The sequence below is a fragment of the Schistocerca cancellata genome, chromosome 5 (genome assembly GCF_023864275.1).
Source record: "Schistocerca cancellata isolate TAMUIC-IGC-003103 chromosome 5, iqSchCanc2.1, whole genome shotgun sequence".
Classification (NCBI taxonomy): Eukaryota; Metazoa; Arthropoda; class Insecta; order Orthoptera; family Acrididae; genus Schistocerca; species Schistocerca cancellata.
The window spans coordinates 61,034,615-61,041,937 of record NC_064630.1 but is presented as its reverse complement, the minus strand read 5'-3'; positions in this window follow the sequence as shown (position 1 = coordinate 61,041,937).

Genomic DNA, 7,323 nt, shown 5'->3' with positions numbered 1-7,323 from the left:
CCTGTCACCTTCCTTCGAGAATCTGAGTTTGTGTCCAATATGACTTCGTCATCGATGCGGCATTAAAAACTAGCCTGTCTTCCCTACATCGTTTGAGGCGAATTCCGACATAATTCGTCTGAAGACGAAGCAGTCGATTTTTCTCCCGATCCCTTTTCGTTCCGAAATTGTGCTCTGTTTCCAATGACATCTTCGTCGACTGGACGTTAATCCCTAATATTCTGCCTTTTTATGTAATCTTGATTTCTTCTTGATAAGAGATCAAATTCTTTTGAAATGACAATCTTGGGAAATGAGAGCTAAACCAAATGTCAAATATCACTGAACTGCGAAACAAACGTCAAGCTGTGTCTAGGGATACACAATTTAGTAAAATTCAGAGTTGATCCACATCTTGGATAATAGAAAGAGACTGAAAAAAAATTTTGATTTTGTATTTTTCTGAAAATTAAACGCGTCAAAAGCCACTGAAATATAAATTTGAAATTCCCTGAAGTAGATAGGAAGAATTGCTTACGAGTCCGTCAATAGCTGTATGAAGTATTGTAACAAAATGCACCTGTGTGTGTGGGGGGGGGAGGGGGGCGGGGGGGGGGGGGGGGGCTTTTGCAAACTGTGGGATGAAAGAGTGGAAGTGTATTATGTTATACAAAAATTATTAATTGTAATAAATAAAAATATGACATGTAAAGTAGAATTTAAAGTAGCATGGATCCAACAAGGTAAACTGTTGAATAGTTCAGCCAGAGAATGAGGTAAAAAAAGCCAGATTGAATAACAACGGGTAAATACTACAACACGGCCTTATTCTCTTCTAAACTGCTGCTTCCCTCTCATGTCCTTCTATTCTTCTAACTGCAGCCTGTATTTTTTACAGATTGTAGATAACATTTCGTTCCGTGTATTTTATCTCTGCTATCTTAAGAATTTTAAAGGCTATACTTCAGCGGACGTTGTTGCAAGCTTTCTCTGTATAATGAGACAATTAGTAACCAAGCGAAGTTAAACATTTTTGAGAAGCGCCACAGGAAAGACAATGATACAATAATCTGTAAGGCTGCCATGTGACAAGAATACAGCAATCGGCAGCATAAATTTTCTGGACATTTTAAGGGACTGGAAGATGATGGGACCCCACGAAAACGTCTAAAACAGTGTATATGTAATCGGCGTGTAGTCTGTGTTGCGAACAGTTGATGACGTCCTTGCTTTTATGTCAACCACCACAGTTAGCAGTTTGCCGAAACATTTCGCTGAAGGCGCCAGCAGCATGTCGAAGCTACTGTGTGATCAGCCAGTGACTGATAAACAGAGGGTGGCTGCACAGAGCGTACTCCGGCGAGTAAACACTGGAAGCGGCGGGTGAGGGACCACGCTACGCCAGTTTGATAAGTGCTCGACTCTGCACGTTCCGGTGATGTTTCCAGAATCGCGAGCGCACCGCAACGGGCTGCAGAGACTTCAGCACGACAGGGAATGTCACCAGTGGACCGCTCCACTGTGGAGACATGGCATCAGGAGCAGATATAAATGAGGGAGATGAAATGAGAATGAGAGAGTCGCAATAAATTGGAGATAAGGAGCAAATTGAAATAAAAATTTTGAAACAGGCTAGAGTTGATGACGGACTGTGGTGCCATTGCAGTGTGCCCGATATGAACACTGACTTCGTTACTCCTAATTCTCTGTGGTCAGAAGATTGTGGAGGCCTAACTGCGCTTGACATCCTTTAAGGGGGGTAGGACGTCAAACGGGCCGACTTGGAGCATGAGAGGCACCACAGGACATTTTAATTTCCACTGTCTATACTTTTACAAGTAAATTCATAAAACTTTGTCAGCATGACCAGGAAGGATTCAGGATTCACACTCGTAGCAGCGGAAGTTCAAAAACATAACAAAATAATTTTTTTACATGTGAAATTTCATCATTTTTTCACTTACTATTGGCTGCATTTGTTGCTATAGGTACACTTTTCTTCATACGTAAGAGAGACTGTTCGATGAATTTTGTACAGCATAGAAACCATACTTACAGGTGTCTGAAACTCTAGAATCTATTTAATTTATGAAAAAATGAATGAGCTGTTACGTTTTAAACTTTATGTTTAGAAACAAATCAAATTTTGTAGTTAATTATCTCAATTTTTACCACAGTTTTTAATAGATTTGAAAAATTCTAGAGTTTCATACACGTGTAAGTACGGTTTGTATGCTATGCAAAATTCATCAAAGAATCTCTCTTACTTGTGAAGAAAAATGTACCTATAGCAACAAATGCAGCCAACAGTAATTGAGAAAATGATGAAATTTCATATCTAAAAAAATTTATTTTGTTATGTTTTTGCACTTCCACTGCTATGAGTGTGAATCCTGAATCATTCCTGGTCATGCTGACAAAGTTTTATGAATTTATTTGTAAAAGTATGGATAGTAGAAATTAAAATGTGCTGTGGTGACTCTCCTGCTCCAAGTTGGCCCGTTTGACGTCCTACCACCCTTAAGCAATTTTGAGTTTTGGTGGGCTGTAATCCAACTTACCGTCGCTCACCTGTCTCTGACGACAGCATTCAGCAGTATCTCCTGTGCTGCTTATCTCTCAAGAACTGTAAAAACAGTTAGACTAGTAAACTGATAAATTATTTTTGGTAGAGAAGTGTTCTCGTCAAGAATCTCTGTATTCTTCGATTAAGGCGCAAGCAAACCACAAGGAATCACTGCCTTTCGCCATCGCTTACGTCAGTTTGAGAGGGCAACGGACGCACTGCCTCTCGAATCTATGCCAGTAGCAGTGAGCCTGGAGTAGTAACCATTCGACTAGATTAGAGTACCAATTATTGCCTTTCAATTTGAATCTGTGCACATACCTGCGAGAAGAAGCTACTAAGAGCCAGTTGGCTGAAGTGCTAAATGGTGCAACAATTTTCGTTTCCAAACCGCTCCTAACTCATCTAGTTTGGCTGAAACGGGTACGCCACCTTCTACTGCCCTAGGATCGGGCCGTTGCGCTTGTGGTAATTGGGAGCTGCCTCTCCGGCACTGCCTCCCTTGCAACTCCGAACACAGCGTGTCCATAGTCCGTGAAACACACTGTACTTAACGTAGAAGTGCTATGTCGTCGATAATAAATTTATTTTGATTGGTTCCCGTCGACCAGGTCTGATCACCACAAAGGGGAATCGCTGTATTGTGCACTAAGCACATATGTGGCTCAAAATGGCTCTGAGCACTATGGGACTCAACTGCTGAGGTCATTAGTCCCCTAGAACTTAGAACAAGTTAAACCTAACTAACCTAAGGACATCACAAACATCCATGCCCGAGGCAGGATTCGAACCTGCGACCGTAGCGGTCTTGCGGTTCCAGACTGCAGCGCCTTTAACCGCACAGCCACTTCGGCCGGCCTAAGCACATATGTGCCTCCCATCCGAGAACAAATCATAGATTCCCTGCAACATTCTGTATCAGCCCGCACCATTTTTCGAAAACCAGCAGTACCTCCCCATGAATAGGCTGCCATTAACACCACAACATAAACCGCTGCGTTGGAGTGGAGCTTTGACCGGGAAACATACAGTGCTGATAAATGGCGTCGCATTGCGTGCGACGGTGAATCGCGGTTCTGTACTGTCCCGGATGGCTACGGCATCGACCTGGGAGAGGTCATATTCTTCCTGTGTTTTCGGGAGGCGCTACGGTGTTACTCCTAGAACCATGGTGTGGAGAGCCATCTGTTCGTGGTTGAGAGAACTCTGACGGTACAACGGTACATCACGGACATCCTGGGCCTTCATGCGTTAGCTCTCACGAGACAGTGCCGTGGTGCCGTTTTCCAGCAGAACAATGCTCGTCCATACATGACACATGTCTCCCCCCCCCCCTCGTGTTGAGCCCCATGACCAGCAAGATACCCGGATCTGTCCCTGACAGGACAGGCGTGGGACCATCTCGAACCTCCATCCCACTGTCAGTATTGAGGATATCAAGGACCAGTTACAACAGTTGTGGGCCAGTTGCCTCGGGAGAGGATACAATGGATTTATGTGACCCTTCCCAAGCGAATCAGTTCAACCATCCAGGCCAGAGCGGATGTAATGTCACACTGATAACCAGGCTTATACTGCCAAGTTGTTTGCAAATTTGACTCAATTTTGTAACCACTGAAATTACATAACATACGCTCTCAGTCTGCGAAGTTATATTTCGTTTGCTCCTCCCCTTCTGGACGCTTCACTTTTATTGTCAGTCAATGTATGATGCCTAATGTTTTTCTATCAACGGGTTTTTAAGAGCATCGCTCAGCTAATATTATATTGTTAACTATGTTAAATATACTAGCTTGATGTTTTATGACCCTGGTGATCTCTGTGATCGAGAGCTTCTAAAACGACTTATCCTGGTGATAATGACACTTAAAATTTTTATAACTCTGGGTCACCACTTACAGAACACACACGGTTTCTGAAAGTAACGAATGTGAAGCTTATCAACACAGTCCATGTCGGCTACTACTTCTATTCGAGAAAGAGAATGCGTGAGAAACATGTGGCGAAACATATTAAGGACTTATATGAATGTTAGTGTCTGTCCGAAAGAATAGACACCACGCATAATCCGCAGCTGTTATACAGACATCAAAAAACATTTTGCATCACCCAGGTTCCCCGAACTCCTGAAGATAGACGTTGACTGTGGATATTGTATCACAGACACAGTCCCTTTGACTGTTCGGAGATGTCACTAAACCTAGCCAAAGATGTAAACAACCATGCATGAACAGCGCCTATGAGTCGGAGGAGGTCTGACAGTTGATGAATTCCAGTCATTCCACCAGGAAGGAGGTACACGGCTCGTGCTGTCAGAAGTTCAACCATGGCTAGTCGGTCAATACCGCGTTTCGATCGCGTCCACAGTGTTACTCTGTGCCAGGAAGGGCTCTCAAAAGGGAAGTGTCCAAAGGTCTCGGAGTGAACCAAAGCTATGTTGTTCGGACACGGGGGAGATACAGAGAGACAGGAACTGTCGATAACATGCCTCGTTCAGGCCGCCCAAGGGCTACTACTGCAGTGGATGACCGCTACCTACGGATTATGGCTCGGAGGAACCCTGACAGCAACGCCACCATGTTGAATAATGCTTTTAGTGCAGCCACAGGACGTCGTGTTAAGACTGAAACTGTGCGCAATAGGGTGAATGATGCGCAACTTCACTCCCGTCGTCCATGGCGAGGTCCATCTTTGCAACCACGACACCATGCAGCACGGTACAGATGCGCTCAGCATCATGCCGAATGGGCCGTTCAGGATTGGCATCACGCTCTCTTCAACGATGAGCGTCCCATATGCCTTCAAACAGACAATCATCGGAGACGTGTTTGGAGGCAACCCGGTCAAGCTTCCCTGCTATTTTGGGGTGGCATTATGTGGGGCCTAAGTACGCCGCTGGTGGTCATAGAAGGCGCCGTAACGGCAGTACGATACGTGAATGCCATCCTCCTACCGATAGTGCAACCATATCGGCAGCATATTGGCGAGGCATTCGTCTTCATGGACGACAGTTCGCACCCCCTTCGTGAACATCTTGTGAATCACTTCCTCCAGGATAACGACATCGTTCGACTAGAGCGGCCAGCATGTTCTCCAGGCATGAACCATATCGAACCTGGCTGGGATAGATTGAAAAGGGTTGTTTACGGACGACGTGACCCCCCAACCACTCTGAGGGATCTACGCCCCGAATCGCCATTGAGGAGTGGGACAATCTGGACCAACAGTGTCTTGATGAACCTGTCGATAGTATGCCACGACGAATACAGGCATGCACCAATCCAAAAGGACGTGCTACTGGGTGTTAGAGGTACCGGCGTGTACAGCAGTCTGGACCACCACCTCTGAAGGTCTCGCTGTATGGCGGTACAACATGCAATGTGTGGTTTTCATGAGCAATAAAAAGGACGAAATTTATGTTTATGTTGATCTCTATTCCAAGTTTCTGTACAGGTTCCGGAACTCTCGGAACAGAGGTGATGCAAAACATTTTTTGATGTGTGTACATTATATGTGAACTAAAGGTGGAGAGGGTAAGAAAGGAAAGGAAGGGAGAGGGATCACTTCTGTCAGCTGCACTGGGTCGTTACGCCGAATCGACGGCGACGAGTGGAAATGTGTACCAGACCGGGATTCGAACCCGTGATCTCCTGCTTACTGGGCAGGTGCAGTAACCACTGCGCCATCCGGGACGCAGTGTTACCGCAACTGCACGGACTATCCCGGCTCGCCTCAGGGCCTACCCACACTTCCATCGAGCGTCACCTGTCCGCAGCCCCTGTCCATTTCCTCCATATTCGCTCTTCCGAGATTCCTACAGGACGTCGGATGTGTTTGTGCATCTGCACTGAAGGAGGTGGATTCATTGCTCAGCTAGGGCTACCAAATTGTATGAATATGTGATGTCTGTTCTTTCGGACATAATACGAGGGTCACTCCAAAAGAAATCCACACTTTTTTTCAAATCCATCTTTTGTTCTACATGTTTGAAAGTTTTACAGTGTGTAGATACATCCTTTAGGAACAATATTTTCATTTCTCCACATAATTTCCATCCCTCCCAACTGCCTTACGCCATCTTGGAACCAGCGCCTGTATGCCAGCACGGTAAAATTCTGGACCAACCTGTTGGAGCCACTGTTTGGCAGCGTGCACAAGGGAGTCATCATCTTCATACCTTGTTCCACGAAGAGAGTCTTTCAGTTTCCCAAAGAGATGATAGTCACATGGAGCCAGGTCAGGACTGTAAGGCGGGTATTTCAGTGTTGTCCATCCGAGTTTTGTAATCGCTTCCATGGTTTTTTGACCGACATGCGGCCGTGCATTGTCGTGCAACAGCAAAACATTCCTGCTTTTGCCGATGTGGTCGAACACGACTCAGTCGAGCTTGAAGTTTCTTCAGTGTCGTCACATATGCATCAGAATTTATGGTGGTTCCACTTGGCATGATGTCCACAAACAAGAGTTCTTCGGAATCGAAAAACACCATAGCCATAACTTTTCCAGCAGAAGGTGTGGATTTGAATTTTTTTTTTCTTGGGTGAATTTGCATGATGCCACTCCATTGATTGCCTCTTCGTCTCTGGTGAAAAATGATGGAGCCATGTTTCATCACCTGTCACAATTCCTCCAAGAAATTCATCTCCACCATTCTCGTACTGTTCCAAAAGTTCGCTGCATACCGTTTTTCTTGTTTCTTTGTGAGCCACTGTCAACATCCTGGGAACCCACCTGGCACAAACCTTTTTTAACGCCAACACTTTCATTATTCTGCAAAC